General features: G+C 41.2%; 1 pseudogene; it reads right to left on the minus strand.

The window, feature by feature from the left end:
- Positions 1-642: 642 nt before the first annotated feature.
- Positions 643-8,990, minus strand: LOC101343172 (akirin-1 pseudogene; annotated as a pseudogene).
- Between the last annotated feature and the right edge of the window lie 4,424 nt (positions 8,991-13,414).

Raw genomic sequence — 13,414 nt, forward strand, 5'->3', positions numbered from 1 at the left:
TACAGATATTGTTTTATGACATTGGTTAACAACCCCACGACATGGCAACCCTCTCCCTTCTTGACCTTTTTCTGTTTTGTTTTGTTTTTTTTTTTGGTGAAAATATACATAGCCAAAGATACACCATTTCAAAAATTTCTACATGCACAGTTCAGTGACATCGACTACGCTCTTCCAATTGTTCTGCTATTCTCACTTTAGATGAAGGTTTACAGAACAAAATAGTTTCTCATTAAACAGTTAGTACACCCAACCAAACGTTTTTAACCATAATTGCCATGCATCAAATTCATAGCCAGACTCCCCAAGATCAAAAAATTTTCACGATACAAATAATAACTTAAAAATACACATACATACAGACACACTTCTTACTTCTTCCATTTGTTGAATGACACTGAAGGCATAGTTTGCTAAACTGCTGCTGCTGGTATTTTATTTGGAAAATCTATCATGGTAGGGCACAGTTGTTTACTGAATGAGCAGAAAAGATATGCTTGTGGCAACCAGAAAGTTTCAAGGTCTTTCAAACTGTATAAAAATGGACCTGCAGAAACGTTTAAGTGTTCTCAGGATGCAAAGTTGGAGTTGAAATGCGATATCATACGAGTTGCTAAAAGTGTACACAGCCATCTCTTAAGGTTAAACCTGGTATCCAGATATGCAAGAAAGCCTCAACACACAGCTTGTTGGCCTTGTCCCATATCATGCGTGATCTGATCGTGTGTGAATTTCACAGAAGATTCGTATTATTCTGCTAGTGCAGTATTGAGGATTTGCTCATATTTCTCCCAAATTTTATCTTCACAGTCTTTTAAGAGACGCTCTCATATTATTCCAACTTGTCGGAGGATGAATGAAGGTGGGTGGGTCCTTCTTCATCCAGGAAGAACCTGGAGAACTAGGTGCTGTGAGTGCCGAGGAGTGAGGCAGAATTTCCGAAGTACAAGCTTCACTCTGATTAAGTGCAACTTCTAAATGTCTCTACCTCTGATAACAACTATATTCTTTTTTTATGCTCTGGAAAGTGTGCTCCGGAGTTGGAAGGCGCCGCTCGCTGCCAGGCGGGGCGGACTGCTGCAGAGTTGTCTAAAGCGGCGGCGGTGGCTGTCGGCGTCAGGGGTCTGAGGCCTGGAGTGGAGCCAGGCAGAGGGGCACAGCGCCGCCGCGAACTCCACGGTTCGCTTCAACCTCGCCCCACAGGCCATGCCGCTTGGGGACCAAGAGTCAGGAGCTAACTCGGCGGTAACTGTGGCCCGACCTCCGCCTCCTCGGCGGGCTCGCAAGCCAAGCCGCCCACCTTCTATCCTTTTCACTCCATCCAGGCTTAGACAGTTTGCACCAAGCCGCCTCCCCACATGGATGCCCTCCTCAGCCCTGCTTGGGTTTTACACCTGCTCTGGGTCATTATGGCCAATTCCCTACACTACAGATGCCTACCTGGTTCTGCACTACCAAATGGCTTTTGGGTTGAATTGTTTAGCAAAGGTAGGGAAGCAAAGAAAAGGAAGAGGAAGACCCACACTGTATTTTAAGTCAATATCCTTTGTTATATGGAGAATAGATTGGAGGGGGCAGAACTGAAGCAAGGAGACAAGTTAGACGGTTACTGCACAGGTGAAAAATAATGGTGGCCTGGTTTTAGAGGCTGGCAGTGGAGAGAAAAAGAAGATATTGGGAGAGCTGAAGAAACTTCCTGTTGGATGGTATGTGGGAGATGAAGGAAAAGTAGAAATCACAAAGAACTGTTAGGTTTTGACAATAGAAATGGATTAAACCACAGTGTCCTTTACTAAGATGGGAAGGAATTGGGGATGGGGATGCAGTGTGTTGAGAACATCAGTCATTCTTTTTCAAACATGTCAAGCATAAGATATATGAGACATTCAAGAGGAGATGTTTAGACATACCGATATAGAAGTGAAGAACCCAATACAGAAGCCTAGGCTGATAATACAAATTTGAGAATCAGGAACATAGAGGGACAGCATCTAGGACTGACCGCTTAGTAACCCCAACAATCAGATGCCAGGAAGTAGAAAGAGACATAGCAAAGAGCTTGAAAAGGCGATGCCAGTGAGGCAGAAGAAAATCTAGAAAAACAAAAGTGCTACCACTGAACTAAGAGAGAAACATGTTTCAAGAAGACAGGAAGGGCTGGTTATGTCAAATATTGTTGAGAAGACAAACATGAGACTCCAAATGTCCACTGGATTTAGAAGTAAGGAGGTCGTTGGTGATCTTGACAATATTAACTTCAGTGGAATGGCTGGGGAAGAAACCAGATTGTAGTGGATTAAATAGTGAAAAGGAAACCAGGAAATGAAAATGTGGTATGGTACAACTCTTTTGAGAGGTTTGGCTCTGAATAATAGGACAGATGGCGATTTAGATGGAGGAGCATTTGGGGTCAAGAATGAGTATTTTAAGATGGATGATATTGGAATGTTTGTATGCTGAAGATACTAATCTGGGAGGAAGAGACTGATAAGGCAGAGTGAGGCGGAATGACCTAAATGGAGACATTTTGAGGGGGATGAGGGTTGTTATCACAAAGATAAGTGGAGGATTGGTCTTTGATGTAACTGATTTCAGTGGTAACGGGAAAAGAAAGTTGCGATAGACGAAAGGATAGATACATTTGTAGTGTAGTAAACTTGAAATTTTAAGAACATTTTCTGATATATTTTTTCTTTTCCATCATCTGGGTTTTTCTTCCCTTGCGCACGCACTACTATAAGGCTAAATTAGAAATTGTATTGTCTCAGGGAAGAAGTGGAGGATACTGCCTGGAGTAAAGCACAAAGAATAGAAAAGGAGGAGGAAATGATGTGAGGGGAGTTCCTGCCAGGCAGGCAAGGGAAGTATAAAGTACTTCAGGCCCTGAAAAGAGACTTCAGAGAGAAGAAGATGCTTAAAAGGAAGAATCAGTCACACAAGTCCTCTTGGTATCTAGCCTGAGAGTATGTTATGTTGGAAAGTTCCAAATAGGGTTGCAGGAAAAAGAATCTGCAGCGCTGGTGCTTACTTCCTTGAGGGATAGCTTGGGTTGGCTGAAATCCTCTCAGATACGCCCTGCATTTGGCATAACATCACATCCAATAAGGCACACAAGAGAAATATAGGCTGGAAGAGATGTTGGAGAGCTGCCTCTCAGAGGCTCTCCACCAACACAAAATCACTCTGCAGGCATGAGTAAGCAGCTGAGTTTCCAGCTTCCTGTGAAGATGGAGCTGCTGAGAGGAACAGTGGCTCAGGATAAGGCTGAGGTGGCAATGTACACCAGGGCATCATCTGTGGACACTTCAGGACAGACAGGAGCAGACTAGAATAAGCCATCCTTTAGAAGGGATCAGTGAAGGCTTAAAGGACACTAAGTGGTTTGGCTGTAGATGATAGGAAAGATGGTGTCATGTGATAGGAGAGATAGGCCTCTCCCTTCTCTGCTGTAAATGCACACGGACTTCCTCTGTGTCCAGATGGTGCCCAGGGACAAAAGGAAAATTGAAAACACTCTGAAAGACTGAATATTTACCCCAAAGAGAGTATTTAACCAAAAGATTCTTTTAAATAAAAAGAAACTAAGTTACTTTTAGGAGTCCCTGGGTGGTGCAAATGGTTAAGCGCTCAACTACCAACCAAAAGGTTGGTGGTTTGAACCCACCCAGAGGCACTTCAGAAGAAAAAATCTGTTTCCAAAAGATTTCAGCCTTGAAAACCCTACAGAGCGCAGTTCTACTCTGCAACGCATGGGGCTGCCATGAGGCGGAATCAACACGAAGGCAACTTTTTTTTAAAAAACCCTTTATTTATTAATTTTCAAGATAACAAATTGGTTCCTATCATCCTCTGAAAGTAATCAGTTATTTTTTTTAAAAAATATCGTTATGGATTTATGCATTTAGATATATTTTATAGGTTTCAATCATTGAAATTGTTCTTTTTCAAAAAAATTTATTTTTTTTTGAATTACATTTAATAACTTATTTTCATGGGAACTCTTGAGAAAGATGAGATCAATTAGAAAAAATAAAAAAAGTCACCATATTCCCCCACTTGAACTGTAGCATAAATTTTGACACCAACATGGTAAGTTTGTTGGTGCAAAAAGGTGAGTGAGGTTGCATCTCATCGCTTCCATTTTGCCCGTGAAGTATGAGGTGTGAGTGCCAGTTAAGAAAGAGAGCAAAGAGGTGTGTAGGGGTTTAAGAAAAGAGGAGAAGGTATACAATTGTTATCTCAGGGATCCAAAATGCACATTAGTATCTTAAATTCTGAGAAACCCTGTCTTATAAAAAAGACACCTGTTTAAATTTTATAGACAAGCTTGAGGAAGATTCAGGTTCTCTGGGTCCTGAAGCTTATACAATTTGGGGCCCTGTTTAAGAAAAAGGATACAAAATTATGAATATAAAATTAAGAACAGAGGCTTGGAAGGAACCCACGCAAATGAGGGCCTCGGAAGCTTTTGCTTTATTAGATTCACAGTAAACTTACCACAGTCTATATGTTAAATAAACGTGTTTGCAGATGGGAAGAATTTTTCTCTCCCACTCCTACTCATAACCCTCAGAATAGGCTTACTAACACAAAATGGGAAAGCGCTGACATAGACTTCTCCTAACTTGTTTCTCTCCACCTCTCACCTCAAATAGGAATTCATTATTCCACAGCTGCTGTTTTTCTAGAATAACAGCCTCATAGCCACAGTATATCCATCTCTCTTCACAACTTAGAGTCCAACCTCTCTAGATCAGTGCCTGTAATCAATTGAATTGTGTCCTCCAAAATGATATGTTGAAGTCCTAACGCCTATGAACGTGACCTTATTTGGAAAAAGTCTTTGAAAATGTTATCAGTTAACATGAGGTCATACTGGAGTAGGCTGGGTCCTGATCCAAAATGAGTGACGTTCTTATAACAACAGGAGAAGAGACACACACACGGAGAAGGTGGCCATGTGAGGATGATGCAGAGAGCGGAATGATGCATCCACAACCTAAGTGCTAAGGATTGCCAGGAACCACCAGAAGCTAAGAAGAAGCAAGAAAGGAGCTTCCCCTAAGGCCTTCAGAGAGAGCTTAGCCCTGACATCACCTTAATTTCTGACTTTAAGCTTCCAGAAGTGTGAGAGAATAAATATCTGTTGTTTTAAGCCACCTAGTTTTTGGAACTTTGTTATGGCAGTCCTAGGCAACTAATTTAGGCTCTTTCAAACTTTGACTACAACTCACAACAACCAATACATTTTATATTGTAACCCTGTACAATAACATGTATTGGGAAAAACATTTCCACAAAATAAATATTATTTCTACGTGCAATGTATGCTAATATTTTCTATCTAATATTAAAAAAAAAATTCCAGTTGACACCCACTCAGTTATGATTCATGGCGATCCCGTGTGTTACAGAGTAGAACTGTGTTCCATAGGGTTTTCAACTCTTTGAGCTTTTGGAAGCAGATCTACTGGCCTTTCTTCCTTGTGCCTTCAGGTGGATTTGAACGGCCAACGTTTTGGTTTGTAGTTGAGTGCTTAACCGTTTGTGCTACCCAGGGACTCCTGTCTAATACATAGCATATTTAAAAATAGTTCTAGTTGGGACCCACTAAAATGGCAGGATTTAGTTAACCTAGCAGGTTGAGAAACACTTTCTGGTTAGTATTGTACCCCTAAATGTCTTTCATGCTACCATTCTTTGCTTATGTGGTTCCCTCACTCTGGATCACCTTTAATCTTCTATGACTTTGAAAATCCTCCAAATTAAATTACAATTCTAACTTCCGTGTAAAGCCATCTGTTACGGATTGAAATGTGTCCCCTAAAAATATGTGTTGAATTCTTGGTCCTTGTACTTATGGATATGATCCTGTTTGGAAATAGGGTTTTTATTTTTGTTATGCAATGCTGTCACACCAGTGAAGGGTGGGTCTTAAACCTAATCATGTCTGAGTTATAAAAAGACCCTATAGACACAGAGAGACACACACACAGAGGAAGACAGATGCCAAGGAACATGAAGGATATCTGGCAGACACCAGAAACTAGAAGAAAGGCCTACAAAAGGAATGAACACAGCTGAGACCCTAATTTGGACTTTTAGCTTCCAGAACTGAGAGGAAATAAATTTCTATTCTCTAAAGCCACCCACTTGTGGTATTTCTGTTGTGGCAATGCTAGGTAACTAAGACACCATCCATTAACTCCTCTGTCCTCTCATGCATTTTATGTGTACATTTCCATGGCACATATTTATTTCTGCTTTTGATTATAGTTACTTATTTAAAATCCAGTCATCTTTACTTAATTGTAAAGTTCTGGAGGGTAGGACCATGTCTGAATCAGATGCGGACATTTATATGAATCCTACAGCATCCAGCACCCAATATCTTGCAAACTTTTAAGTTAGGAGAAAGTAATGATTAATGTGAGCATTAAGCAAGATAATACATTTAAATAGTAACAGTATAACTAACATTTATTATTCTTTGTTTTCCAGATGAAGAATACATTTAGAGATGTGAAGCAATTGCTTAAGGTTACATGAATAGTAACTGGTGGAGCCAGGGCACAAGCCAAGCCCTGAAATCTTAGCCACTGTGTTATTCTTTCTTAGCAAAGGGCTTAGCCATAGGAAGTCCTCAGTAATTGGGGACTATTATTATCATTTAACAAAAGAGTGCTGGATTGAAACTGAATGAGTGAATTTGGCAGAAGCCGTAGATTATCTGTAATAGCCTTTAGGGCTAGGGATAATTCCATTCATCATTCTGCTATTAGTTTGCTGTTTAATCTGCTGTTTTATTTTTCTGTGTGAGTGACTGTGACTATATGATTAAAAATCACCAGATCAAGAAAATTAATTTACTGTCTTCAGTAGTCTTAACGACCACATCAGATTAACTGCAAGACTGATTCAACTATGCACAAATTAGATATTAAGATAGATGAAAAGAATCCAATTTGACCAAAAAATGATTTTGAGACTGCATAGATAAAACTAATTTTCTTCCTTTGTGCAATTCAGTTCAATTCAAACCTTCAAATACATAGTGCAAAGCACTGCAAGGAATAGCAAGGAAAATAAGCACCATTCCTTGTTGCCAAGGTGTTTATAATCAAATGCGAGTCTCTTGGGGGTGGGGGGTGAAGGATAGAGAGAACAAATTGTTGTACAAATAACCGCAACGTAAGGCGGGGTAAGATCTGTTTCATGAGGCTTCAGTGAGTCCTGAGGTTCAAAGGAGGAATAGATTGTTTCCACAATGAGGGAATTGTTGAGAGCAGAGAGGTGTTGAAAGACTGGAGATGGGCAGGTGTGATTCTGGTTCTCAAAATGAAGATTAGGAGTTCTCACTAATTGCTCCAGATCAGTGGGGCTTTCATAGATTATAAGATTCTAGGATTAGATGGTGGGGAGAGCTTACATACAAAATGAATCTGGTGATGACTAAATATCACTGAAGAAGTCATATCAAACCAGTGTTTCTGAGGGGAGTATGGAGCCCTGGGGGTGCAGTGATAAAGAGTTCTGCTGCTGTGCAGAACTCAAATTCTACTAAAAAGACCAGACTTAATGGTTTGACTGAGACTGGAGGGACCCTGGAAGACATGGCCTCTGGACTCTCTGTTAGCCCGAAACTAAAACCATTCCCGAGGCCAACTCTAGACAAAGATTAGACTGGACTGACTATCAGACATAAAATGATACTTGTGAAGAGTGTGCTGCTTAGCTCAAGTAGATAAATGACACTAAACGGGCAGCTCCTGTCTGGAGGCAAGATGAGAAGTTAGAAAGGGACAGGAGCTGGTTGAATGGACACAGGAAATCCGGGAAAGGAGGAGTGTGCTGTCACAGTATAGGGAGAGCAACTAGGGTCACATAACAATGTGTGTATAAATTTTTGTATGAGAAACTAACTTGAATTATAAACTTTCACTTAAAGCACAATTTAAAAAAAAAAAAAGAGTTCTACTGCTGACCAAAAGGCCGGCAGTTCAAAGTCTACCAGCCATTCCTTGGAAACCCTATGGGGCAGTTCTACTCTGTTTTATAGGGTTGCTATGAGTTGGAATCGACTTGATGGCAATGTTTTTTTTTTTTGTTTTTTTTTTTTGTGGTTATTAAGATGTCCCTGGGTGACACCAACAGTTAAGTGCTCAATTGCTAATGAATAAATTGAAGGTTTGAGTCCACCAAGAGGGGCTTCAGAAGAAAGGCCTGGCAAACTGGTTCCAAAACATCAGCCACTGAAAACCTTATGGAGCACAGTTCTACTCTGACACACATGAAGTAACACGTGGCGTTGCCGTAAGTCAGAATCAACTTGATGACAACTGATTTTCTGGATGGTTATTAAATTGGTACACATGAGAAATGCAGCATATAGAGAGCAGCCAAATTTCAGCAAATCCTTGGGAACAAAAGTCAAGAAAAATGAGACACATTAAAATTGAAACCTTTTATCCAAATGATGCTAATTAATAGATGGATGTTACCCTGAAGGATACTCTTTAGTGTCTAAGCTTAAGCCAGTTCGATTAATATTTAATCAGAAACTTGGATGAAGATATAGAAGACATGTTTATTCATCTGCAGATGAACCAGAGTTGGGAAGAAAGGCAAACAAACAATGAAAAAAATAAGGATCTAAAATGATCTTTAGTGGGTTGAATGATGGCTCAAATACAGCAAGATAAAGTTCAACAGTCTTAATCTGGGTCCAAAAAGTGAACAGTATGTGCAAAAAAAAAAAAAAAAAAATGGCAGGGATGTGACTTAGTTACAGCAAAACAATCTTCTGGTTTTAATTCGTTGACTGTTATGAGTCAACAGTACTATGTGATCACTGAAACAATCATCATTACCACTACCACCACCACCACCACCACCACGACCACCACCACCATGCCCACTACCACCATGCCCACCACCACCACGCCCACCACCACCATCACCATTAGCACTACCACTATCACCACCACCATTACCGCTACCACCTTTACCACTACCACCACTACCATCACCACCACCATCATTGTCACAACAGCAACTTAATGAACACGTAGTCTGTGTTCCTGGAACACAGTTCCTGGAAACACAGTCTCTGGAGGGGAAGGAGTAGCTCCACTAATGATGTTACGCTTAGAGCAATGAGTCAAGTTCTGTGTGCCACATCTACAACCTGGAGAATGATCAGCGAAGAGCAAACTATACGAGTGAAGAAACCCAAAGCTGTGTTATATTCAGAAAATTTAAAGATCCTGGAGTTGGTTAGTCTGGAGCAAAGAAGTCTTAGCAAGAACATGATAAAAGTATCCAAATGGCCCAAAGGCTTTCACATGGAATAGCAATTTAATTTCTTTCATAGAGCTTCAAAAGACAGAACTAGAACCAATAACATTAATTACAGGCATATAGATTTCAGCTTATTAAAGAATTTTATCATAGCTAGAGATGTTTGAAAATAGAAAGCATGGTTTCTGCTGTAGTGAGCTTTTTTTCATCACCAGGGTATTCAAGTATCGGTGAATCAATCACTCACCGAACATCTGACAGGTAGTTTAATATTTCTAATTCCTAGACTGACATCACTGAGGGTGGTGGGAACCTGGGGGCTCAGAGAATGCCACAGATGCATGACCATCAAAGAGATGGTTGTGGAGTGAAGGCAATGGGACAATAATATGGAGGTAGCTGTAAGGGTTTTGCTGATCCCTGCTCAAGGTTCAGCCATGGGCTGCAGGGTGGGAGAAATGGAGAAAGTGGGACCACTGAGGAGAGCCCCTACTGTCACAGAGGGTAAAGGGAAAGGCAGGTTTTAGTCACTAGCAGGTGGAAGATACATATGAAGCAAAGTTTGGTAACTCCAGAAACTGCTTGTGAGAGAATGGGGATGCAGGAAGCTGCTAGAGTGATGGTGGTGGGGATCTGAAGAGGGGAGTCTGAACTGGAAAGCCTAAAAACCCTGGGGCAGATGACAGAAGAGTCTGTGACTGTGGCAGTAGTCATGGATAATGGGAATTAGGAAAGCAGGGGCTAGAAGACCAGTTTGTCACGTAGGCAACAAGAGGAGTGTTGAGCGGTAGGATTTAGTTCATGGAGATGCCTCTAGAACCGTGTTGTTCCCCTATGCTAGCCCTCAATTTCCATAGAATAGGAAGGTGGGCTCTACTTTGCACGGATTGTCACTATGCTCTGAGCTCTCGTCCAGTGTAAATACAGGAATGGAAACAGGACATCAGGAGCCTCCCCTTCGCCTCTTAGAGGCTTCATATTTGCTTTCCTAATTTCTTATTTGGGGAACCAAATCTAGAATAAATCCTGAGTGTGTTTGGCATTCTGGCAAACTGTTAGGGAAGATTTTAGACATTGTGGAGCAAAGGCGAGGAGGCTGGAATGTCCCATCACAGGAGCAGATGAGGAGGTGAAGCACAGTTCTTACTGTGAGAGCCATGTGGGGTTTTTTTTAAATAAAAAACACATCAAATCTTTGAGGGAGAATATTTTGTTTTTGTGACTAGGGCCTAGCATGGGGCCTGGCCCATAGTAACTCGACCTTGATAAATGTTATATGGTGGATAGAGAGCTGGATCAGTGCATGAAATTGCCACTCCTAGAAGGCTGATTCCCAAAATAGAACATTCTGGTCAACCCAACCCTTCCTGTTCCCATTCTACCTCAGTCAGGATGGACTCAGAAAACTTACATCCTGGACTTAAGGCAAATTTCTATTCCTGAAGCATACGTTCTGAAATCAGAAGTACTCACAAGTAAACAAGTGTTTCTTTTTCATATGAGAAATTCTGTGCTAGTAAGAGCTGGCTTTAGTAGCAAGTATAGGATGTTTGTGTAACATCTCTCTTAAGAGGGTCTCTGAACACTTTAACATGAGCATGGCCTTTAAATGGTCCTTGTGCAGTGTATGACTTTGTAAACTTGCGCAATTCTTGCTGAAGGCATTGAAATCAACTGTAGATGGCATTTAAAGAGAAGTTGAATTTTCTTCTCACATTCCATTTGGACTTCCATTCTTCTTAGCCATAGAGCAGAATTTGCCTTCTCTGCTGAATAGCCATATTTTGCTTGTCATGGAATCTGAAGGAAGATCACCTTGTGTACACTTGTGTAATGTAGTTGTCTTTCTTTTCTTTAAAATGATAATTTTACAGAACAATTCCATCATTCTTATGGCCCCAGATAGTCAAGTTTAAAAGTACAGGAAGACTTTGTGAAGACTTTATGTCATTTTAATTTTTTTCAAAGTTGTTTACATAAAGACTTCACAAGGACATTTCTATTCTAGCAATTAGGCAGGCAGGGATCACCATACCCTCTTGACTGTTAGAAAAAACATTTCTCCTAATGTCACTCACCCCTGGCAAAGCAAGGACCATACAAAAGATGACTTCCTGTGTCCCCTCTGCCTGTGCAGTTTTCAGGCAAAGAAAAGCATTTTCTCTTCTGTACCCCAGACTATAAAAATCACAGGTGCAGACTATAGGGATTCTGCCCATCATTCTATCCCTCGTTCTATCCCTACTGGCTGTCCTGGTGCTTGGTCCGTAGCTGGCCTTTAGTAATATTTGTTCATGTTGAAGGAATTCTACTAGATCAGGTCCTACCCAGGAGACCTTGTTTAATTAATCTAGAAACTATTTTCATTATTAGATTTGTCTGAAAACTAGACTCCTCATGAGACTTAAACACAAGTGAAAATCTGTCCTCTTACTTATTAAGAGTCAGAGAGAACTGGCTTGGAATAAACCTAATAACGCTATCCCACCGAAACTGGCTTTGTTGGTCGTTACTTTGAATCATCTTGTGACTGTCAGGGAACCCTAAGCCGGACACGTAGGGAGAGCCTAATAAGACGGATAACAGGGGAGCAGAAAATCTGATTAGACAGATGACTCACTCTAATCAGAAAATAACCACATGGGCTGGACACAGACCTACTGTTCTCAGCCTATTGCTGCTGGAAACCCTTCCCCGTGAGCTTTTTTTCACTTAATCTCCATCCATTCTCTCTCTCTCTCAATATCCTGGTCTTGAGTTTCCAACAATCCAGGTCTGCGATAATTGTGATTTTGTTACAAGATGCAAAGGCAATCCTGGCTGTGTGGCAGGACTAAAAAAGACATCTGTGTAAATATGTTTGGACTTGTAATCTCATCCCACCCCCAGCCTACAACCTTTGATAGGATTAACTGCAAGACTAGTGCCCAGGTAAATTTGTGCTGATTAAAACCCATGTGAGCCCCTGGTGGGTTAATCAGACCATTATAATTGGGTTGCCCAGCGTGAAAGGTGTGTCCTTGGGAAAGCATTGTGAGGGAGTGTTCTCTTTGTGCAGAGGAGTATCGGTGACCATAAGTGAACTTCATGTCTTTCATCCTGGGTTTATTTTCTGAAATGAACCATGTGAAAAATGACCTACCCACTTTATTTACAATGTTATGGGATACACTTGCAATTTTAATATGGAAAGAAATGACTGATCAGCATCATTCAAAGTATAATTTTTCAATATATATATATATATAAAATGACCTAGCCAAACTGGGAAACAAGCTGACCCGTGGAAAGACCCTGGTTAGAAGTGGAGAAGTAGTTAGCATCCTGTAAATGCAAGAAGTCTCTACCTGAGGTAGGCTAGTGACTAATCTTCTCCACCCAGAGGCGGGAAAACTCGGTTACAGCATTTCTACTGCAATGGATACACGAGAGGGCATTGGATTCCTTGGACATTGAGAGAACTTGGGTCACAAATAATATCTTAATAATATGTTGGGCCTCTGTCAATACCCATCGAGTGAAGAGGAGAACAGATGCATGAAGCAATAACCAATTAACTGACAGTTAGCCAAGAGGGATCAAGGTCCCGGATTACCTGGGCGCCCCTTCTTTCCGGGTATACAGATATATTGACTGCAGAGCGTGCGTTCTAAGCTACCTACACAGCTCTGGCCTGCAGTGCATGCTAAAGAGCTCACTGTAGCTGCCAGCAGGATGCTGCACTCTAGGGAATACAAGACTGATGACTCTGTAGGATAGCCACATGTGGTGGTGTTGTTGTTAGTTGCCATCAAGTCGGCTCTGACTCATGGCAAGCCCACGTACAACAGAATGAAATGTTGCCCAGTCCTGCGCCATCGTCATGATTGTTGGTAGGCTCGTTCCCATTGTTGTGACCACTTAGGGGGCTCGTCTTCCAGCACTATAACCCATGTTGAAACCTGTTCACCATGGGTAACCCTGCTGGTACTTGAAATACCAACGGCATAGTTTCCAGCATCACAGCAACACTTAAGCCAGCACAGTATGACAAACTGACAGATGGTGGTAGCCATGTGTATTCTGACTTAACTTATTGCAAGGAGATTTGTCTGTGACTTTGGCGTCTTGATTG

Source organism: Trichechus manatus, unplaced genomic scaffold (assembly GCF_000243295.1).
Source record: "Trichechus manatus latirostris isolate Lorelei unplaced genomic scaffold, TriManLat1.0 scaffold00036, whole genome shotgun sequence".
Classification (NCBI taxonomy): domain Eukaryota; kingdom Metazoa; phylum Chordata; class Mammalia; order Sirenia; family Trichechidae; genus Trichechus; species Trichechus manatus.